Here is a 25763-nt window from a genome sequence, read left to right as displayed (position 1 = left end):
AATTATATGAATGAATGAATTCACTACTCATAAAACGTTGATTCAATATAATGTAATGCACAGCTAAACTAAAACATAAAATCCATGTGAATAGTTGGGCACCAAAATTTGAATTCCATGATAAAAAAAACTTAAACATTATATGAATGAATGAATTCACTACTCATAAAATATGATTGAATATAATGCAATGCATAGCTAGATTGTAACTTACAAACCATTTGAAAAATTGGGCACCAAAATTTAAAAATTCAATGACAAAAACAATCATTGAATCAACGTTTTCACAGTCGTTTCCAAAGTTGTCTCCAAACAAAACCAACGTAAAACTGGCATAATCCTATATACATTACAAAATCAAAAACATAATGAAGAAGCAGCAACACTGAGATTGAAGCAGCAACACTAAGATTGAATAGCAAGCTCTTCTTGCAGCAACCGCAACTCCCCTCACTCTGTGATTCAACCAAAACCTCCACCTCCAGATTATTTCTCTCAACCTTTCGACTCTCTCTCACCGGATGTAATTATTTTGGCAAAATGATCATTGAGACTAGGCATTTTAAATTTTTGGACACATATTTAGGCAGGCATTTCAAATTTTTGGACATGCATGGTTACAAATTGTAGCCGTAACCATGACCGTGAGAGTGGCCGGCAAATGCTAGCTACGTGTATATGCTTTCCGTCAACCACAAAACAACAACATGCCTCCACGTCACCCCGATGGTGGGTCCCAGAGCATGTCTCATGGCATCATGAGATTGCATGCGATTTTGAAGCCGCATCATGTCATGGCATACCATTTTGGAGCCAGAATAGCTACATCGCATAGGAACTATCCTAGTGAAGGTTCAAGTTTCAATGAAAGATGACTCAGATCCTCATCATCCATTTGAACTAGAAAATTCACCCAAAAAGTCCACGCCATTATGTTTGATCTGACAAATCTACCACATGTGAACTTTGTCCACATGCAAAATGTTTAGCAAAATAAACCTTTTGCTAACCCATCTTACACGTCATGCTCTATTTCCTTTTGCATCCTTGTGGGAGCAACTAAAGTGTTTTGGTGAAGGTGAAAGGTCCCGCAAAATTCCCAATGTTGTGGGCCAATGTCCATGTTAGAAGATTATCCTTTTCGATAGCTCGCGGAAGCCTAGAAGAGACTCTAATGAAGGACAAACCTTCTTGGAATTGCTACCAAAAAAACAGGCACCAAATATATGGGCAATCTTTATCATTCGACATCGTGGACTATAAAAGACATTTTAATTTTACTTTACTTTACCATTTTGACAAGACTCGGAAGATGCTTTAGCAATTGACAAGACTCGAAGGATACTTTAGCAAAGGAGAAAATAGGCATTTTTCATATTATCCCTTTTTAACATTACAAGTAAATGAAAAGGAGGGATAAATTAGTGGTCAACTTGAGATTTTTTAGCAAAACACTTTCATATTATAAAAGACATTACATATTTGTGTTTTAATATGTACATGTTTTTTAGGTTTGTATTTTCAATAGTAAGGGTTATACATCTCTTGTGGCTTATAAATTCGTATTTTTAAAATAAAATAACTCAAATTAAAACTTCAATCTCATCCATTTTACATGTTTTACAATAAATTTTATAAATCCTCCACCAAAAGGGAGAGTTACTTCTTAGCTTTCTAGTGATATAATATTTTTAATATATTAATTAAGATTTAGATTTTTATTTTCTTTGAAAAGTGCCTTCATATTCCTCCAACATATATGTATTTTTTTCTTTTGACTTGCTCATCCAAAAAAAATTAAAATTATAGGATTATTCTAAACTTAATTATATATATGTTCAAAAATAATAATTATATTTTAAAAAAAAATACAAATTATGTTTAATGCATATACTTCAAAAAATCACAAAAAAATATTTAACAAAAAACATATTAAAAAATATACAACTTGAAATGCTCACTCTTAGATGAATTCCACAATTTGATTTTTATAAATATTTAATGTAGCAAAGAAAAAGGGTTGCACACCAAAAACATCCAACTAATCAACCTCGAAACCAAGGTATACTCAACATAACAAGGAGACCTTATTTCATTAATATATCCAACCTATACAAATCTTGATCTCAAGTCCATGTATACAAACTATCCTACGTAATTAAGTCTTACAAGGTAACAATACATGAACTTGTGAGAAAAATTTCAAGACCCTCAACACCATAATATAATGAGAACATCAAACAAAGGACACATATTGCATAGGTAGCACCATATGTAGCACCATATATAAAATAAATCAAGGCATCCAAAATTTCATGAATAACACTCATGTAACAAGTGTATCTAATGTCATCAATGTCATCCATCACTAAGAAACATCCACAATGGTATGCAAACCTAAACAATAAACCATTATAGCACTCACCACTAGTCTTTGTAGCTTCCCTAAGTTCTCCATATTCAGTAAATAGATTACAAACTTGTAATAATGTGAACACAAACATAGTGATCACAATAGTTCTGTGTAAACTTCAAATCCAATATTATGTGAATACAAACCTCCAAGAAGAAACACAAGACAATCTAGAGAGAACCTACAAATTAAGACCATGTAGCATGTCCGTCTACTAACATGTCTAAGTGCTCAATATGTGACAAGTAAGATCCATGCACAAAACCCCAAATAGAAAATCATTGTTAGCAATCAACTATTAAACTCAAAAATCAAACATATATTATGAAATGATAGACCATCCTATTAGAAACATGGTTTTCATTGCACCAAAAGATCAACCAATTAACACCCGATACAACCGCAAAATTTGATGAATCTGTAATGGTGTAATTTGGAACTAGGGTTTCACCAAGTAGGATAAGACCACCAATTAGCCAAATTAACCAATACATTAAAAGGAGGATGAACCCTCAATAGACCCAACCTCAATTCTATTAAGAAGAGGGTTGAATGTTGATTGAGGTCCTATTTCCCCTTTTGTTTGAGTTGAATTGTGTTTGAATTAGGTTTGGAATTGCGAATGCTAAATCTATTGAAATGAAATGATGAAAATAGAATGTTGCAGAAATCAAACAGAGCTATAACCTAATATCTGAGCAGAAGAAGAAGATCAGAGCCTGTACCTGAAAAATTAGGGAAAATTTATCAGGACCAGAGTGATGGGCACTCTGGTCCTAGCAGACCCAGGATGAAGCACCCTAGTCCTCCTCCAGCACTCTAGTTCCTTTGCAATGCCTTGGTCTCGGGGTGTTTTCAAAAGTTCTACAAAAGGCAGTTCACTTTATCTCGATCTCCTCTATCTTTTCCCACCTGTGTGGCTCTCGAATCTACCACCTACACACAAGAAGAAGAGAAATTGTGTTGTGGATAGGGGTTTTCCTTAGGTCAAACCCTGGGTTTGGAATCAACCCTAATTGAAATAGAAATTGAAATTAAATTGAAATGGAAAATTTTGCCTTTTGAGGGCAAGGGATTGAAATGCTTGAATGTAGATGATTATACCTTCAATAGGTGATGCAATGCTCTTAGGATAAGTCCTTCATGTTTTGATGCAATAACATGATAAATCACACAAAATCCTTCATGAAATCATAATTGAAACATAAGTTGAAAATGCCTTGATGTAGTTTGTTGCTCCTTGACTCAGATTTGCTCTTGAATTGATGATAATGCTTGCATATGATTAGATTATGATTGTGTGAAAAATGAATTGAGAGGGATGCCTTACATAGGGATTTCATAACTAAAATCACCAAAGGCAAACTTAGAATTGATATATTTTTGCAAAAGTCTAGATTTAAGCATTATAATACCATCAAAACATGATCCCGAAATTCAAGGAGAAAAAGATGGGACCAGTGTGATTCACACCAGTCCTATCAACTTTTCTCCAAATTTCTAGGGATGCAAGGTATCGTGATTATAAGGTTATCCCTAAGTGGGTGCGATGATTCAAGGTGTTCAGATATGCGAAATTTGGCCTTGAAGGTAGAAATAGGATCTAATTAGGGCTTTGATGAATTAATTGATTAAAAGGAGATAAAATAAAAAGGGGCACACTTAGTGTTAAGGGCCCAATTTTATAATGTGTGGAGTGATAAGAGGGGATGTTAGATTTAATTAAATTAATAATTAAATGCTTAAGAAATTTTTAGAATGCAGAATGCAACACACTAAGGCGGGTGCTAACCTAAGCGTGAAATTGGACAACCCTAATTAAGGGTGTACAATTTATGACGCTACACAATCCATGAGAGGTAATTAAACCATGTCAAAAACCTAAGCACTATGCTACACAACACAAGGAGACCAAGGGCTCACACCTTGCAATAATCCCCTAGCACAAGCGAGGGGTTGAAACCCATGACCTAGGCTCTAATACCACTTGTTAGAAACATGGTTGTCATTGCACCAAAAGATTGACCTGTTAATTCTTGATACAATTGCGAGATTTAATGAATCCATAGGAGGTTGCCAATCCATGTCGCAAACTTGAGCACTGTGTTGCATAGCACAAGGAGACCAAGGGCTCACACCTTGCAACACAAATGGGATCTAAAACCCTCAAACTAAAGTAATATCAAACCAAAATTGACTTCCAAAATTAGGGAATATTCCCAAACCATCCCCTATACTCCTCAAAACTATCTTTATAATAAGGTCATATGCATAAGTAGACAAATGGAAAGGAATCATACCAAGTAATCTCAAGCAATCCCTCTTGAAATAACATCTAAATCTAATGAATCTTTCCATGAGAAGATAAAGAACAAATAAAAAGCATCTAAAACAAGGTGGACAGTACTTATTAGATGATCTAATAATAAGAGTAAAAAAAGTGTGGAAGAGATTGTTCATCTAGGATACACCAAGCCAAAGTGACTCTCTCCTTGAATAATCTCCTCAACAAGTCTATGTTGAACTCATATCCAACCTAGGTGTACATAGACCAATTATTTTCTTGCCAAAACCTCATCAAAGAGTAACTATCTCAACACATGACCTCCAAGAAAAAGAAATTTGTAGCCTCACCCAAATCTAAGACAAGCATACAACCAATCATCTTATAACAACCAAACAATAATTCAACACCACAATAACAAGAGCTCACAAGAAAAGTGATCACACCACTCATCAATCAAATTATATGTTAGTGTGAATAGGGTTATTTAGCCATCTGGTTCTTTATTAGCTAGTTCTCCATGATAGCTCTCTTCACACTTAGTTAAGTTTACTTAGGGTCTTTTTCACTTTATCCCACATTGCTAGTGTTTTTAGTCTCTTGGGTGGTAAGTCCTATATATACTCACCCATCGCTCTCATATGGGTTTTCTCATTAATTGTAAGCTTTGCATTCTCTTGAGTTGAATACAGTTTATTTAGCTCATATCTGATTTTTATTTTTGATTTCCTTCATTCATTTGCGTTCTTGGGTGGATTTTTAGCTAAATCTTACATGGTATCAAAGTGGTTATGAGTTGAGGGTTAGCATTTTTTTTTTAAGAAATCTAAGAGTGTAGGGTTGTTTTTCGAAGCACATGAACATGTTCTCCTCTTAAATTGGAGAAATAGAAAAGTGGAGAGAAAAAAATAGTTTCTAAGGGGTTTTTGTGTTAGCTTGCCAATTGCAGGATTTTTTAAGCTTCCTAGAGATATTTGTGGGTTGTTAAAATTTGGGGCATATCGAGGCAAAATGAACTATGCCATTGCATCCAGAAGGCCCAAAAACTCCTATTTTTCAAAATCAAAGATTGAAATTTTTTGAGGTTTTTTATTTTTGTAGGAAATTTCTATACGCTTGTCTCAATTTTCGTGTTGGATTTCTATACGGCCACCTCAATTTTTGTGCTATATTTTCATACAACTATCTCAATTTTTGTTCCAAAGTACTGTATGACTGCCTCAATTTTTGTGCAAGTTTCCATACAGCTACCTCGATTTTTGTGTCAAAATTCCATATGACTACCTCAATTTCTATGTTAGGTTTCCATACAGTCACCTCAATTTTTGTACCATAATTTCTAAGGTTGTCTTGATTTTTGTGCCACTGGTTGTTAGATCACTAATGGTAACTTATTTTTTCCATATCTTTTTCATATGACCTTGAATCGAAGTGATTCTTTTTTTGAAAGTGCATATTTTTTTTAGTACTTCATAGTAGTGTTATTTATTTCAACTGGTTTAGTGCCTAAATCTATAATATCAATATATTCTCATTTTGTGAGAGCTTCTAAAGGCATTGAAATCAATTCTACTTAGCTTTTTATAGCTAGTGGCCATTGTAATCACATTGGTCATAAAGTGCCTAATCATTCTACTTTGGGAGGGCTTTTTGATTGAGTAATTCAACGGGGGTCTCTTGGTGTGATTGTGTTTTTTTTGTTTTTGCTTGTGTTCTCCCTTCCTTTCACAAATGGGTAATGTTAAGTTTCCATCACTAACACCATATAACTACAACACTCAACAACAAAATGCATGGAACTTATTAATGTAACAAGGTTATACACCATATATTGAACAAAATAATGGCGAACCCACAGATGCTAAGGATAAAATACTCTAGATGATTGAACAAACAAAATCTCTAGTAATCTTAGGAGTTTAGTGTCTCTTGATATAATCTTTCAACTCGATGGTTGTAATAATTTGCATGATGAATGGGATGAATTAAAAACTTTGTATGGGATAATTGATGAAGTTAGTAGATATCAACTTGATAATCAACTAATGGCACTTGATCCTAAGTCTTTTGACAACATCCAGGACTTTGTAATAAAAAAATGATTTGAGAGCATAATGTAAAGCATGTGGCATAGAGAAAAAGGACTTTCAACTTGTCTTAAGTACTCTTAACAAACTTGGACCTGAATATGTAGCTTTTGTTTCTAGTTTTTATACTCATAGATTGACTATGGGCTATGCTTATGCAATGCCTTCTTTTGCTTCTTTTTTTGAATTGTTGATGCAAGAACAAGGCAAGTTTTATCCATGGGTCTCTTAAAGCCATCTTAGTCTGGGGATTTATTAGCTAGTCATTCAAAGGGACAAAAAGAGTCAAAGAAACCTAACAAGAAACAAGAGAAGTCCAAGAAGAAGCCATAAAAACATCAAGCATAGGAACAATCTACCCCAAAAATAGATATCTATTCCCCTTCTCAACAAGGAGATTTTACATCCTCTTCTAAAATGGAATCATCTAAGAAATAGAATCCTACTTGTGCATATTGCAAGTGTTACAAGTGTGGTTGTTGTTGCACCAAAAGATCGACCTGTTAATGCCTGATACAACCACTAGACTTATAGAATCCACAAGAGGCGGTTAAGCCATGTCACAAACCTGAGCACTGTACTGCACAACACAAAGAGACCAAGGGTGCACACCTTGCAAAAATCCCCCCCAGCACAAGAGAGGGGTTTGAACTTGTGGCCAAGCTCTGATACCACTTGTTACAAGTGCGGTTGTCGCTGCACCAAAAGATCAACCTGTTAATGCCCGATACAACCACTAGACTTATAGAATCCATAGGAGGCGGTTAAGCCATGTCACAAACTCGACCGTTGCGCTACACATCACAAGGAGATCAAGGGTACACACCTTGCAATAGAAAGAAGATACGACATCAAGAGCACTATTGTTATAAGAAGGAAATTGATGAATCGAAGCATCTACTTGAGAATAGAAACAGTTTGTCTTCTAGAATGTCTATGTCAGCCTCTTCTTCCAAACAAACAAAATTTGATAAAGGAAAGAGTTACACTTTTGGGACAATTAATAACAAAGGACAAGCTCTTTGTGCTACTACGAGTCATGATTCAAGGAGTTCACTTCTAGATTTAGGAGCTTCTTCACAGTCTATGTTTTCATCATTTGAGCCTTACAACATGCCACTTATTTTGATGTGCAATTATACATATATGAATGTAATTGGGAAGGGTTCTATTGAAATTGGGGATGACACCTTCAATGATGTATTGTGTGTACCTCACTTAACAAACAATCTCCTTCCATCTATCAAATCTAGCAAGGAAGACTATGGAGTTTACTCCTAATTCAGTCATCATCAAAGACTTGGAGAGTGGAGTGATCTTTGCTACTAGGGTGGTGGATCATACATCTTGGTTGTACTCCTTTTCAAACTTTGTTCCTATAATGGTTGTAAATTTGGAATTAGGGTTTCAACAAGTAAAACCACTAACTTTCCCAATTAACCAAATTACATTGAAATAAGGAGGTAAATCCAATAGATCTAGCTACAATTTGATTAGAAAAAAGGGATGAGAATATTGATCAAATTTACCAATTGTGTGTGCAAGAAGTCTCCTTCTTTCTAAGTTGAATTGTAATGTAATTTATGAAATTAGGTTAAAATGATGGATTATTGAAGTAATATGACAAAAGCAATAAACTATAGATGATCCATGGAGCCACAAACTTGGATCTAGGTAAAATGAGATGTTTAAAATGTGTCCTCTAAAGTTTGGCCTGATTTTTTAGGACCAAGTAGCACATATCCTCTTAGTCCTCCAAATTTTTCATCGTCGAAAGCTAACCTATTCATCATTGTTCACTCTATCATATTTTCTTAGTAAAACTCTACACCTATTTCCTACACATAGAAATAAAGGGAAATATGTTGGGAATAGGGGTTTACCTTAGGTCAAACCCCAATTTTGGAATTAACCATGAATGAAATAATGCAAATACCAAAATGTCAAGGAGATATAACACCTACCCCATTTTAAATTTGGGCCCCTTTGAGAGGGACCAAGGCATCCCAAAATGCCCTGGTCCTTTTACAAAGAGTACCAAAACAAGCAGCCGGGGGGAGGGCATCCACAGTGAGACCCACCAGAGGGTGTACATAACATCAAAGTTGGATAATCAGGCCTAAACGGACCTAGAGAGGGGATGAAGATAGGACACGCTAAAGTCAAAAAATAAACATGAAGTTTAAATTGGTCCGGTTACATTTTACAATGCTACATTTAGCCCCGTTTAATGGGAGTACAAGCCTATGCACATACTTATGGTAAAGTAGAATGATAAGAGAAAGAGGAGCAATTAGGAGCAAGATCATAAGGAGATTTGACATCACTAATATCAAGGAATTAAGCCCCTAATCTTAGAATCTTAACTCACACAATCCCATGCAAGGACACACAAAAAAAGACAAAGACAAAAAGGCAAACAAATACAAAGAGACAAAAGACACAACACAAAAGCTAAAAACAAATCAAGACCACAAGTCAACTACCTCAAGAGACCATGATAATCAAAATGTCTCAACCACTAATATCATTATTGAAATGTTATCAAAAGGACACAAGCAATCACATAAAAAGAGCAAGATGACTTTCATGTAGTCCAGTGATGCAGGAGCATCCCTAGTTCTTGGCAATCTTGCATCAACCAAAAATATTTTATTTTTCAGTTTTGTTCTTTGTTCACTTCAGTAGTTCAGTTTCTAAGATTTCACCAGATTCCTTTGTGTTGATCATTTCATGTGTGGAGCTAGATTTGGCTTGAATTCCATTTCTTCTACCTTGTTCTCTAGCTGCATCTCACTTGGACCTCTTTCCGACAAGTTTCCACTACCGGATTGTCTGGCAATTTTCTGTTTCCAGACCTATTTCAGCTTAACAGCTAGTTGGCATTCCTGAGTCTCCTTGATGTGTGGAGCCGATTGATCCCTTGTTAGATGATCTTCGATTCTTAACTGACCTTCTTGTTGGTCTGCACTTTGTTGTGATTCTTTTTCAGAGGATTTCATTTCATATTTTGGGTCGAACTATTTGCACGTTTCATTTTCCCGCCTTGGGGAATGAGATCTTTCTTGGCCAACTCGAGTGTTTCTGGATGCTATTTATTGTTGTATCTGATCTTAGGATAGGGTCAGTTGATATTCTAAGCATTGGGTTGTCATTTAGATCCAATCAATGATTCTAGATTGATGCATATGGATATAATTTTGTAATAAGGCAACTGGCTTATATGTAAGCCCGCATGTTGTCGGCAGTTATAATTGATTTAATATTATGATCCACACCTAATCTGGCATTCATTGTCTCTCTTATGTTGCTTAGTGTTGTTTCATTTTTTTTGCACGGTCTAGATTGTCCTCATTGAGGATCTTGCTCACCGTGACTGCACCAAGTGGTATCAGAGTGAAGGTTACATCTTGTTGATTTTGTTGTGGTGTGGCGGATTGCAGATCCAGCCCGCAGCTATAGAGGACTTGCTTCGATGATGCGAAGAGGAAATATGAGAGGGGGAGCTCAGAGAGATGCAAACCTGATGATGATGGACATGTTGAGACAGATTGTGGCTCACTTAGAAGTTGTTGAAATGGTCCAGAGAAGAGGTCAACATACTGAAGATGTGAGTGATGATGAAGAAGAGCTGAATATTGAACCAAAAAATGAAGGTCAGTCAAAGTTGGTGCAAGATGATGAGAGGTTGATAAGAGATTTGACTAGTGTGAACAGTAAACCGCATTTTAACCCACCAAAGTATAGTGGTAAGTTGGATTCGGATGAGTTGATATACTAGATTACCGAAATGGAGAAATACTTTAATTTTGAGGGTATCGGTGAAGAGAAGAAGGTGAAATTTGCTTGCACTAAGTTGAAAGGATATGCGTCATTATGGTGGGAACATTTGCAGATTGATAGACAAAGTAAAGGAAAAGAGAAAATCAAATCTTGGGATAAAATGGTGAGTAAGTTGAAGGCGAATTTTTTACCAGCAGATTACCAAGTTAGTTTGTTCTAGAAGTTGTTAAAACAGAAAGAATCTAGTGCGAAGGAGTATACCAAATAATTCTACAAGTTGAATATTAGATCCAAACATGCTAAGGATGAAGTTGAGTAGATTGGGAGATATATTAATGGGTTGCGGATGTCTATAAAAGATGAGATCGGTTTGGTGAAATTGTAGAGTGTGGAAGAGGCTTATTAATATGCCTTGAAAGCTGAAGAGAGGTTGAATAAGAGACATGAGCAGAAATAGAGAGGAAGAGGTGGAAGATTTCAAAAAGGTAGAACCTTTACCGGAGGTGGAAGATCTTTCATAGAGCAGAACAAAGGAAAGACAAAAGACAAAGGTGATGATAATTCATACCGAAGAGATGATTGGAATTACTACTGGAATGGTGGACAAGGTGGTTACTGGAATGAGGGTTTCAAGAGAGATGAGAAGAGGAAGTTTATCGAAACTTGTTTTAAATGTGGTAGAGAAGTACAGCGATCTTTCGAATCTAGACAAGGAAATTCAAATAAGAGGCTTGAGAATGGTGGAAGAATTGCTTTTGTTGAGGAAGAACCTATCAGATCCCTGAACAGACCGGAAGATGGAGAATCTTTGATGATAAGGAGAACCCTATGTCAGAATGAGATAGATCAGGAACCGTTGCAGAGGAAGAATTTGTTTCGGACAAGATGTAAGGTGGAAGGTAAGTGTTGTAAAGTCATAATAGATAGTGGGAGTTTAGATAATTTAGCCTCAGAGGAGATGGTGAACAAGTTAAAGTTGTAGAGGTTGAAGCACCCTAAACCCTACCAGATAGCATGGATTCGGGATGATCACAAGATATTGGTAAGTGAACAATGTTTGGTTAAATTGAAAATTGGAGCATATCATGATGAAGTTCTGTGTGATATTATGCCTATGGATGTATGCCATACTCTGTTAGGAAGACCTTGGTAGTATGATAGAAAATTTGTGCATGATGGGAGAAAAAATATATACACTATTATTGCAAATGGGATGAAGCAAACTTTGTTACCTTTGGAAGAACCACTGAAGAGTGAGATTTGCATGAATGTTATAATCTATTTGGTTGATGGAAGGAAATTTTTGGATGGTTTGAGAAGTGATAATGTGTGTTATGCATTGATTCCTAAGGAGTCTGATTTGAAACTGGAGGAAGGACAACCAGAGGAGATAAAGGAGTTGCTAACAAAGTATGAAGACATCATTTCAGATAATATACTTGATGGATTACCCCCTGTGAGAAGCATCAGTCATTACATGGATTTGATTCGTGGAGCTAGTTTATCTAACAAGGAAGCCCTTGTGCAATACTTGTTATGTTGGAACCTAAGAAGGATGGAGAATGGAGGGTGTGTACCGATTCTAGAGCCATAAACTGGATTACAGTGAAGTACCGATTTCCTTTGCCTAGGATGGATGACATAATGGACTATCTAAGTGGAGCCAGATATTTTACAAAGATAGATTTGAAGAGTGGATATCAACATATCAGAATAATAGAAGGAGACGAATGGAAGACATCATTTAAGACAAATGAAGGACTGGATGAGTGGTTGGTAATGCCTTTTGGGTTGACTAATGCACCGAGTACTTTCATGAGATTGATGAAGAGTTATTGAAGAAATTCTTGGGTAAGTTTGTGATTGTGTATTTGGATGACATCTTGATTTTCAATAAGACAAAAGAGGAGCATTTTTGGTATGCGAGACAAGTTTTGTAGACATTGAGAGAAGAGAAATTGATAAATCTGAACAAGTGTATTTTTATGAAGGAGGAACTTGTGTATTTAGGTTTTGTGATATATGTGGATGGATTGAAGATGGACCCTGAGAAAGTGAGAGCAATTTTTGAATGGCCTACACCAGGGAATATTAGAGAGGTAAGATCATTTCATGGACTGGCGAGTTTCTACCATAAGTTCATTAGAAATTTCAGTACAATTTGCAGCCCTGTGACTAAGACAATGAGAGGAGACTGGAAGGATTTTAGGTGGACATTGGGAGCAAACAGAAGTTTGGAATTGTTGAAGAAAAAGGTGACAGAACAACATGTGTTAGCCTTACCAAATTTTAGTAAAGTATTTCAGGTAGATTGTGATGCAAGTGGAAATGCTATTGGAGCAGTATTAACCCAGGATTTAAGTGAAAAATTGAATGATGCAAGAAGAAGATATTCAGTGTATGATCAAGAACTCTATGCCATAATTCAAACCCTGAAGATGTGGAGACATTACTTGTTGCCTAAGGAATTTGTGTTGTATATGAACCATCAAGCATTGCAGTATTTGAGCAGTCAAAGTAAGTTGAATTAGAGATACATGAGATGGGTTGAGTTTATGCAGAGTTACACTTTTATTTTAAAACACCGAAGTGGGAAGTCAAATAAGGTTGTTGATGCCCTGAGTAGAAGAAGGAATTTGATGGCAGAGATGAGAGTTGAAGTATTGGGATTTGATGATTTAAAGACCATGTATGAGGAAGACCCGGATTTTGCAGAACCTTGGAGAGCTTGTAAAGAACCCGTTGTGATAGACTGGAGCAGATGGTTGGATTATTTCATTCAGGATGAGATGTTGCTTAGAGGAAGTCAGTTGTGTATGTTTCAAGGTTAAAATCATCATAATTAATCAGATTATAAGAGTGAATCACAAACTCTAATCGAATTAAATTTAATCCCAAATAACAATATAATAATGTAAAACCAATAGAGTTGAATAAATGAATCTAATTAAGACTCCCTCAATCGATTTGACAAAGCTTTCATTGCTCTTCTCCGAATTGTGTATGAAGGTGACTCTCAGATGTTGCACTAAAATTCCTGCATAAGATAGACAATTGTTTGAAGACTGTGATTCTCTGGACTGGTTTGTGAAAATGATGTTGTTTATATAGATTTTCAACACATAAGGGGTGAGGATTTGAACTCAAGTCCTGATTGATAGTCAACTGAGATTGATTGATTAGTGAACTAGTCATGATTGATTTGTTAACTCAATAGATTGGTTTGTTAACAGTATTGATTGGAGAGTGAACTCAATTGATTAACTAGTAGACCGAATAGACTAGCTAGTTGACTGAATAGATGAATTAGAAGACTGAATTGATTGACTAGTTAGAAAAAGCTAATTTGGAGTGAAAAGGGGTGATTAAAGAGTTAACTGGGTTAACTAATTAGTCAACTGATTTGATCAATCAATTATGATTTCAACATGTGTTCTAGGGTTTTGGAATTGAATTTCATTTTCATTTTCAATTTGGATTTGAATTTGAACTTTCGAATGCTAAAATGCACATGAAATTAACTAAAATTCATATTTGGTGAAATGTGAATTTGATGATTTGGAATTAGATGAAATTAATTGAAATTTGAATTTGGGGAATTGGAGGAATAAATTAATTAATTTAAATAATTTAAATGAAATTATTTAAACATTAGAAATAGGATTAATTAAATAATAAAGATTATTTAATTATGGAATTAATCGTAATTAATTAAATAAATAATATTTAATTAATATTTAGAAAGGGGTTAACTGATTAATTAATTAGAGAATAGAAATTGAATAATTAATAAGATGAAGAATGATGATTGAGTCAGTTTAGAAGAATAATTATCTTAATTAAATAATTAAAAAATTACTTAATTAATTAGGACGAATAATAATTACATGATGAAAAAGACATTTTTTAGTGTCTACATTTGCCCCTCTTTGACACAATATCGAAACGACGTTGTTTCAAAGAAAACAAAAATTTATGCCCTAGTATGCCCCAGTGACTCTTTATAGTGTAAATATGCCCCCTCGGAAAAAGTGGTCGAAAAATTATGAAACTGAGACCATTTTTCGATACCATGGTAGTGAGCAATCGTGTGAATTTTCGTGTGATTTCAAGTTTGTTTGATTGTGCTACAAGTGCATTAAAGTTAAAGGGGACCGCGACCATTGGAGAGGTAAAAACCCTAATTTTGGCTATAAATAGTGAATTAGCCCTTTTAATTTGATCATTTGCACTTATTTGATTTGTGGAGCTCTTCTTGATTTCAATTATTTCCAGCGACTTTGGAGCGTGATGGCGGACCACAGAGTGAGGTTGCACTTGTCCGATCGAGTGTGTGGATATCAAAGACCGGCCGGCACTGGAGGCCCAGTACATTTTCCAAAAATTTTGCTCATTTTTGCTTGTTTTTCCATTTTTTTCTCATTTATGTCAAACATAATTTTTTAGTTGATGCGCAATTAAGTATCGTTCTACTCGCATTTGATTATAGTTATGCGCATTTGATGTTAATGGTTCGTGTTTGCGTTACACAGTTCGCATTTGACTGCATTCATTATTTCTGATTCGCAATTGATATTTTGTACTTTCTTCCAAAATTTATGATTTGATTTTTGTCATGCGAATATAGTATCTGATATTTTCATGTTTTTCATCTTGTAGGCACATTACCCTATCCTGGTTGGTAGACAGACGAGGCCAGATGGTCTAGAGCGTCGCTATGAGCTCATCAATGAGGAGACTGCCTTGGTCAAACATTTAGGTTTATATCATATATTGCACTTGCCAGAGGTTACGGCCAACAAGGCCATGATTACTACATTAGTTGAGTGATGGCATTCTTAGACTTGTTCTTTTCACTTACCTATTAGTGAGGCATCAATTACATTGGAGGATGTGTGGCACATTCTACATATACCCATTCATAGCACTCGAGTTACTTTCAATCGTGATGATGGTGTTGCTAGACTGTGTGATTTGTTCGAGTGTTCATAGGCGGATTTATCCATATGGGTTTGATATGAGATCCCATGGGATGATCTAGATTATGATGATCTTACTATCGTTTTGTGCTTTGTTGTTGTTGGCTTACTTATTCCTGATCAATAGGGGTAGGAGATCTAGTAGGTCTACTAGTTGTGATAGTAGTATAGCTGGGGTTATGGGTCCACCTAGGGCATCATCGGGACATCCTGGGGCAAGATCGAGCAGACAGGATCATCTTGGAGATATGGGCAGTGTCGGTTGAGACACTTTCTCTTGTACTTGATATGATGTATTCTGAAACTTTTTGAGATATATATATATATGATATGCCTTTTGGTGGTGTTCTGCATGCCTTGTGTTATTTCTATGATGTATGATTCTATGTGATGTGTCTATTTGATGTGTTGTGTGTGTGATGCATTTTATGATTCTAGTGCATTCTATTTTATGCAATGTAATGATATGATTGTGTAATTAATCTAAAATGAATTTCATATGATATGATATTTATCTAAATGAATGTAATGCAATGAAATCTAGATGCATTTAAACTTGAGTAATAATGCAAGTGAATCTAAGTAACATGTATTTAAGTGATAATGCAATCTAACTAATGGACGTAAAATGATATGCAACGTATATGATTATTTTTGTTGTGACATAATACATTGTTGATTGTGCCTCTTGACTTAGAAGAAGTGTTAGTAAGAAAGATAGATTTGGAAAAGATGTTGAAGAGATAGGATAAAATGACAAATCAACCATGTTAACTTGATATGAAAATGGATATGATATGATAGTGATAAGAGTGATGAGTAGTCTTCTTTGCCTTTATTCATAGTGCAATACATTATCATCATTGAGCCTTATTATGTAACAATGAAGCTTAGTACAACAAGGTATAAGGAGCTAGGATGTATAGATATCTCATTGCAAGAAAAAAACATGTAACAAACAAGGAATGAACCCTCCATTCTAGGAATTTCACTAGGGGTCAAGGTATGTGTGGCATTCACGAGCTGAATGCTCCTATCGCAGACACCCACTAGAGCAATTGCTCCAGAACTTCATTGGTTCACACAACAAAATAGCAAACAAATTAAAGGATCATGCCCATCATGGCTCCTCTAGTCACTTTTTGGACAATCTTGAGTAGCATAGAAACATGATCTTCGCCAATTGATAAAAGATAAAAACCAAATTAGACAAAATTGATAGCTAAACTGATTATGCCTTTGCTTTGATTTGTTTGATGTGATGGTTGATAATGTCTGGTTTCAAAAGTTTTGGATCCCATTTAAGATTGATCTGTCTGGTTTCGAGTGTATTCGATTCTGTCTAAGACATGATAATGATCATGTTGATGTGGATATCAGCGATTGATAAGACTTGATCAGGTTGGTTGCAGATTTTTTATAAGATAGTTATATCCTTTGTAGAACTTCACGCGAAGTGTTTGCTGGATATCTGCTAGGGTATTTGTTTCTGACAAGACATTTTATTGCATATCTGCTAGGGTATTTGTTTCTCACAAGACATTTTATTGCAAGTTTTGATTGTTTTTTATTTTTAGTTTATTTTTTAGTTTTTTGATGTTTAGGATTTTGTGGATCATTTTCGAATGTTTTTGCTTTTGTTGTTTTTCGATTGTTTTTGGTATTTGTTCAGGATCTTTTTCTGATTTTTAAGATTTTTTTATGACTCTTTACAATTTTTAAGTTTTTTGTTGTTTCACAAATGTTTTTGGATTTTCAAGATTTTATCTAAATGTTTTTTATTGATTTTGTTCAAGATCATTTTCTGATTTTTAAGATTTTTTTAGGACTTTATCTGATTTTTAGGATTTTTTCAGTTATGCCCCCAAGTATGCAGACTTATGATGATAACATGATGATGCATATGGAGACAATGAATTTTTTATATGAGTTATGCTAATGCAAGATTCAAGATGAAGATGCAGTTCCTATTCGAACAAGGGTGAGTGTATGCATCTTTCATTCTAAAATGCACTAATTAAATTAAAGGTGTGAAATGTTTTAGAAATAGGAGCTCAATTTGTTCTTAGTAGACTTTCGATCATCCAATCTTAACACACTATGTAATCAAGATTTATGAATGGAGGCGTGAAAAACTTCTCCATCAATTCTTGAAACTTTGATCACCTTTTGCCCGTGTGTGTGCACTTGAGTTCATTCCAACTCTTATAACCATCAAAGACCCTTAGAATCCTATGTGGCTAGCTACGTGAGTTATTCTGACTTCAAAAGCATCTTGGATAGAACCTCACTTCCAGCAATCTTTTAGGGCTCTGACGAGGTTATACACCGTAATCTCTCGAATATTGCTCCATTGTCAATAGGTGTCCATAGCGTTGATGGAGTTACTCGCATGTTCCCTTAGTCAAGCTTTATTGTGTATTTTTCCATGATATTTCAATTATATATTTGTGCTATTTTGCCTTGAGATGGATATTTGGCATAACTTTTCTTTTTTATTTTCTTGCCTTGACTTGTAAGTAATGAAACCTACCTGGGTATGACAATTACAACGGCACTGGAGTAGAATTTTGGATTTTTCACTAGCCACATGACCAACTAGGTATCTATAATGACTTAGAGTATTTGATTAATGTGTGATATATAACAATTGATAGACTTTGGGAAACAAGGCTCAACAGTGAAACCTCTACTCAACCATGGATAAAGCTCAATCACAAGGTGACGTTGAAGTTAAATGACTAAAGACCTCCTAAAGACTTCATGAACAAGTATCTAGGAAATGAGACCACCTTATCTCCCTTTAGTGCAGACAAGTGAATGACTTAGACAATCTCCTTGCTTTATTGATGTAGCTATATGAGAAAGCAATAATGATATGTAACTAGATGTTGTGCAATATTAAATGCACATATGTGTTACAATGCAGTAAAGAAATCAGCAAATGCAGTACAAAAAATTTAAATAAACCCATCCCTTAGATGTAATATCTTTTAATTTGGATGTTGTTATTGGGTCGGTATGAATTTTATGTAGATAGTTCACTGCTTTGTGTTTGAAGAGTTGGATAAACCATGATTTTTCAATAGGATATAAGGACTTGACTGGGTGTATTCCATGTACAATTTTTGCTATAGCCTCCTTATTTTTAAACCAACCTGGCTGTGATAGATCTTCTTGTCCCTAGTCTTTCAAGTGCGGGTGTATGAGGCAAAAAGATTATGGTTCTGAAGTTGTGACATGAGTGGATGTTGTGTTTGTTTTTATTGATGTACTTGAAGAGAATGATGAAACCAACCAGGTGTTGATCTCATTAGCTGGTGTTATGCTTGTGTTTGCCACCACATTGGCATGTGAAAATAGTGCATATACAATCATTGATAAATTATTCTCTACAATATGATCTGGATTGGTGATTTCATTGATGAGGGTTCATGATCAACTTGTGTAGAGGCATTGGGATCATGAGGGAGACTAGGAGAAATCGTAGATTTTTTTGAGAGGGAATCTTGTGAGAGAAATGGAGGATTATGACATGGAAATGAAGGGATGGAGGGATCTTGTTTAGGACATGAAGGTGAAGGGATGATTTGATCTTGACTTGGAAAGAGATTATTAGGAAGGATGGAAGAGATGTCCTGATCTTTCTCAGGAGGAGGATGTTGGATGAGACTTGGAAGAACATCTTGCTCTTGAAAAACAAGGGTGTTATTATGAGTGGAATAGAAAAGAATGAGGGGATCATCATAAAGTTCTTGATAGGTGGAGTCTTGATAAAAAACTAGGTAGGATGAAAGGGTTTGTTCTTGATCTTGAGTTGTTTCATGACTCATTTCATCTAATTTTGGATTATTCTCTTGGCATGGGGAAGGAGTTTGGATATGCATGGAAGATTTTTGGAAGGTTTCAACACTTTGGCCTGATGAGAAAGGATTTTGAATTAGACTCTCTGAAGTGGGTTTTCTTGGAAATGGAATATATGATGGCACTGGATCTTGAATTTCTGAAGCATGGAAATGAGTAGCATCATGACTTGGATTAAACTGGATTTGTACGATGATAGCCCTTGGGAGATTGTGTTATTGGATATAGATGGTGTGGATTGGTCTTGTGTGACTTCAAGGGATGATGAAATGGTGGATAAATATGGTTGATTTAGATTTTGGTTTAATGGGATTTGATTTTGATTGAAAGAGGTTTGATTTTGGTTGAATGAATTTTGATTTGGACTTTGGTTGAATGGGGTTTGATTTTGGTTGAAGGGGTTTGATTTTTGTTGAATGAATTTGATTTTGGTTGATGGGGAACTTTGAATGTTGGGTTGATGTGATTGGTATATTTGATATGTTGGGTTGAAAGAAGGTTGGTATGACTCTAATGTTGGTTGAACTGAGGTAGGAATGATTTTGTTGAAGAATGAAGGTTGGTGCATGTTTGAATGGTCTCACAAGAAGTAGAAGGTTGGCCTGATAATGATTCCCTCATGGTTATCACTTCTCTCATCATTTTTTTCTAATTGTCCCCTATGGTTGTTAGGACTAGTCATGTCTATCATTTGTTGTTGCAAAGTTTTGATCTGTTGAGATAAGGTTTCTATGGATGGCGATGGAATAGGAATGGAAGGGATGAATTCTTCACCTTCCCTACGAAATGTATAACACCTATCCATGATGTTTGCTTGATTGGTCTAGACCTAGGATCATAACATGTAAGATGTTTTCTCCATTTCTAAAATGTTGCAATGTTTGATTTATTTGTTGATCTTGACAAGCTTGTTTGCTGCGGGGTTTTGATATTGTTGATGTTGAAACTTGACTTTGTTGAGGGGTTTGATCTTGCTGATGTTGAAACTTGACTTTTTTGAAGGGTTTGATCTTGTTGATGTTGATGTTGCAAAGACACGGTATCAAGCAAAGAAAACAATCTAAACTAAACAAAGAGAGCACTTGTTTGAAGGACTTTTTCAAATCCTCGTGAATGTTGAGATCTTTTTCAAGACCCCATTTTTTTTTCAATAGTATTTTGGCAATTAGATAGCACATCAAGTAGACTCTCCTAAGGTCAAAAGGTCACAAGTATTATCACAGCCCACATCTTGATACTCTATCAACTTAAACAGCCCTGTCACACCCTAAGGTGCGCCCATTTTTTTGCCTTTGTCCAAAAATTAAACCAAAGAAGATCACTCTTCAATTGGCTCATTATCTTGGGAGATATATGGTGAGTGTCTTGGGGGCAGATTCTTCCCCACCCTTGCACTATGATAATAAAGTGTCTGGTTACTAACTTAGTTGGGCTTCTAATTTCTAAGGTGTTTAATCAGGCTTCCATTTGGGTGGGCATAGATCCGACAAATTTAGTCATCGCTATGCCATTCCAACACCCATTGCTTACAATTTTCATTGCAAACACATTTATTTATAGTGGTTTAGAATATTTGGCATTATTCGTTACCACTTTAGGTCATTCCCCTCTCACCGACCTTATGGGCTTCTCAGGAGGGCAGGCCTGCTAAAGGATTTAGCCTAATGCTGAAATTGATAGAAAGAATAAAAGAGGTAGGTCTAGCTTTTTGATCACCCAAAAGAGGGGATAGCATATACCTATCACCTCATGAACATAGACAACAAGATTCTTTTTAACCCCAAATTGCAAAGTTTTCTAGTCTAAATGGAGATGTTGCTCCATGAAAACATGGTGTTCATTTTACCCTTCATAGCAATTGTGAAGCAAAAAGAAGATGGTTTGTGGTTTATTTTAATTACACCAAACTGAAGTGTTTCTAAGCTACCCCTGCAAAAAATGTCAGTTGATACATGGTGGGCTATCCAGCCTAATTTTTTCTTTTTCTTTTTCGGTTACAACTTTGGACCTCTCTATTTGCGGAAACGGAGGTAATTATTAACAGAGGACAAAAAGAAAACTGAATAGAAACATTTTATCCTACTCATGCAAATGCAAACTACCTACTAAGCGATTGCGAACTACCTACTGAGCAATTGCGAATTTCTGTAACAACAATTGCAAATTACTGACAGATCAATTGCGCACTAGTTAAACTGGAATTTTTTTAGAAAAATAAACAGAATGAAAAGACAGGAGAGAAGTTATTCTGCAATGATATCACTCCAGATTCGTGAACCATCACTTCAATGTCATCATAGAAATCGAATTTGGCAAGGAATCGATGAATGTTTATATGGTATTGAGTGATTGCCTCTTCTTCTTCATGTTCATGAAGTTTTCTCTCTCCTTTAGAAGCCTTTGGTATGCTCTTTGTTATCTTCTATGTTGTCTTGTCCTCCTAGCGCCTGAAATTTTAAAAGTTACCTTACTTGCCATGGGGTTAGAGACATTTTATGCAAAAAAAAATGAAATTTTCCAGAATCATGAAAGATTGATGGGTTCATCTCGCAAATGGAAATAAAGACAAAACGACAAAGAAAATTGAAATTTTGAATTAGGCCTACAATTGCACATTAGTTTAAGCAATTGCAAATTAGAATGATGTCAAATACGAATCAAAATGACATCAATTGCGAATTTCTACGATGGCAATTGCACACTCCATTTTTTGTACGGACCTACAAATCAGGAAATCAAAAACTCAAATCAGTAGGCGGTTTGACGTCGGGTTCACCAAATGTTTCAGGGTTAAAATCATCATAATTAATCAGATTATAAGAGAGAATCACAAACTCTAATCTAATTAAATTTAATCCCAAATAACAATAGAATAATGTAAAACCAATAGAATTGAATAAATGAATCTAATTAAGACTCCCTCAATCAATTTGACAATGCTTCCATTTCTCTTCTCTGAATTGTGTATGAAGGTGGCTCTCAGATGTTGCACTAAAATTTTTGCACAAGATAGACAATTGTTTGAAGAATTTGATTCTCTAGACTGATTTGTGAAAATGATGTTGTTTATATAGATTTTCAACACAGAAGGGGTGAGGATTTGAACTCAAGACCTGATTGATAGTCAACTAAGATCGATTGATCGGTGAACTAGTCATGATTGATTTGTTAACTCAATAGATTGGTATGTTAATAGTATTGATTGGAGAGTGAACTCAATTGATTAACCAATAGATTGAATAGACTAGCTAGTTGACTGAATAGATGGATTAGAAGACTGGACTGATTGACTAGTCAGAAAAAGATGATTTGGAGTGAAAAGGGGTGATTGAAGAGTTAACTGAGTTAACTAATTAGTCAACTGATTTGATCAATCAGTTATGATTTCAACATGTGCTTTAGGATTTTGGAATTGAATTTGATTTTCATTTTCAATTTGGATTTGAATTTGAACTTTCAAATGTTGAAATGCACATGAAATTAACTGAAATTTAGATTTGGTGAAATGTGAATTTGATGATTTGGAATTAGATGAAATTAATTGAAATTTGAATTTGGGTAATTAGAGGTTCAATAAATTAAATAATTTAAATGAAATTATTTAAACATTAGAAATAGGATTAATTAAATAATAAAGATTATTTAATTAAGGAATTAATCATAATTAATTAAATAAATAATATTTAATTAATATTTATAAAGAGGTTAACTAATTAATTAAGTAGAGAATAGAAATTGAATAATTGATAAGATGAAGAATGATGATTGAGTCAGTTTAGAAGAATAATTAGCTTAATTAAATAATTAAAGAATTACTTAATTAATTAGGACAAATAATTAGTACATAATGAAAAAGACATTTTTCAGTGTCTACAGTGTATACCTGGAGTTCTATGAGAGATAGTCTAATTAAAGAATGTGGGATTGTAAAAACATTTGGCAGTACTGGAGAAACCTTGGGAAGACTTGAGCGTGGGTTTCATACTGGGGTTACCTAAGACTCAAAGAGGAAATGATTTTATATTTGTGGTAGTGGATAGATTTTCAAAGATGGCACATTTGATACCTTGTAAGAAGACAATAGATGTCGTACATATAGTAGATCGATTTTTCAAGGAAGTCATGAGATTGCATGGGTTACCTAGGAGTATTGTCTCAGACAGAGATACTAAGTTTGTTGGTTACTTTTGGAGAACACTTTGGAAGAAGATGGAGATGGATTTGAAGTTTAGTTCTATATTTCACCCACAGACAGATGGACAGGTAGAGGTAGTGAATAGAAGTTTGGGAAATTTGTTGAGATGTTTGATTGGAGATAAACCCGGAAGTTGGGATTTGATCCTTGCACAAGCAGAATTTGCATACAATAATTCAGTGAACCATAGTACAAGAAAGACACTATTTGAGATCATTACTGGAGTGAATCCTAAAGGAGTATAAAAATTGAGAGATATCAGTCATGAAGGAAAAAGGAGTGTTGAAACAGAAGCATTTGCAGATCATATGAAGTCATTGCATAGTCAAGTGAAACAACATTTGGAGGATATGAACTAAAAGTATAAGGAGAAGGCATATGAGAAAAGGAGACATAAGGTATTTGAAGTCAGAGATAAAGTGGTGGTGTATTTGAGAAAAGGGAGATTTCCAGTTGGAACTTATAATAAGTTGAAGATGATGAAGTTTGAACCTTGTAAGATCTTGAGGAAATTTCATTCAAGTAATGCATATGAGGTGGAGCTACCGGAGACCTTGGATATATCACCTATATTCAACATTGCAGATCTTTACTAGTATCATGAAACCGGATCCTGTATTGATAGTGAACCAAATTTGGAGAAGCAGTTTCGTGAGAAGAAATTGGATGAGATTGAAGAAATTTTGGATTGTAGAATCAATAAGAGCACGCGTAGCAGATAGTACACAGAATATCTTGTGAAGTGGAGAGACCGACCAATTAAGGATTGTAGTCACATAAATCTGTCCACTTAATTAAATGAATACTTAGTATTTATTTGATTATTTAACCATCAATTAATGAATTAATTAAATTAATATTTAATTAATTCATCTTAACCCTCTTCTCCTATTAATTAAATAAATTATTCATTTTATTTGATTTAATTCACTTAACCAAATTCAGACCATTAATTAAATAAATAAATCATATTTATTTAATTAAATCTTCTCTCACATTTAAATAAATTAATATTTATTTAAATCCCCCAAAATCCCACCTCTCACATTTAAATAAATTAACATTTATTTAAATCACCTTTATCCTCTACCCACTTGTATTTTCCTACAAAAGCAAGTTGCACAATTATTTTAAATAAATTATTTATTCAAATCACCTTTATCCTCCACCCACTTGTATTTTCCTACAAAAGCAAGTTGCACAACTATTTTAAATAAATTATTTATTTAAAATCCTATTTATCCTCACCCACTTGAAACCTTTAATGGTTTCCCTTAAAGTATTCAAACTTGATGGCTTTAAAGTCTTCAAACTTGATGGCTTCCTTCTATAGTCTTCTTAAGACTTTAATGGTTTTCCTTAAAGTCTTCAAGCCTTTATATTTGAATATTTATCCAAATGCAAATTACACCATTTAATTGAAATAAATGATTTTATTTTAATTGAAAATACCAAAATTTCTCCCACTTGCATTTTCCTACAAAATCCACTTGCATGCCTAAACCCCTTCTAGAATTTTCTAATCACTTCTAAATAACCTAACCCCTTCTCTAAACTTTGTCACATTCCTAAGCAAAAGGGAAGTCACTTCTCAAACCCTCAAAGTCTTTGATAAACATTAAAGGCTTTCAACCTTCAACCACTAAATGGCTCAAAGTCTTTGATAACCATTGAAGGCTTTCAACCTTCAACCACTTAATCCCCAAAGTCTCCAATAACCATTAATGGTTACCTCAAACCCTCCCACATGGTTAAAACATTTGTTTTGACTCAACCTCTACCCAACCCAAAGGTCTCATCAGGCCATTAATGCTTTGACCATGATTATCTCTTAAACATTTGCACAAAGGTTTATCCTTGGATTAACTCTTAATCCAGTGGGTAATCTTAATTTGGACTTGACCCTTAGCCTCTAGATGACCATGAGGTCTTCTCAGGCCTTTAATGCCTCCAACCTCTTCTCTCAACCCAATCCTATGTTGACACTTGTCACCATTTTATTGGTGCCAATTGTGCACATGGATCCCCAACTTTCAAACTTGGCCCTTGATTAAACCATTCAATCTTAACCCTTCATTTCCCCATTTCTTCTATAAATAGAACCCTTCTCCTCAAGCAAAAAAGAGGAAGCATTAGAGTATTGTTGTTATACTGGCAT

Source organism: Cryptomeria japonica, chromosome 7 (assembly GCF_030272615.1).
Source record: "Cryptomeria japonica chromosome 7, Sugi_1.0, whole genome shotgun sequence".
NCBI classification, from domain to species: Eukaryota; Viridiplantae; Streptophyta; class Pinopsida; order Cupressales; family Cupressaceae; genus Cryptomeria; species Cryptomeria japonica.
The sequence above is the reverse complement of the archived record's forward strand: the minus strand, read 5'-3'. Positions refer to the sequence as shown.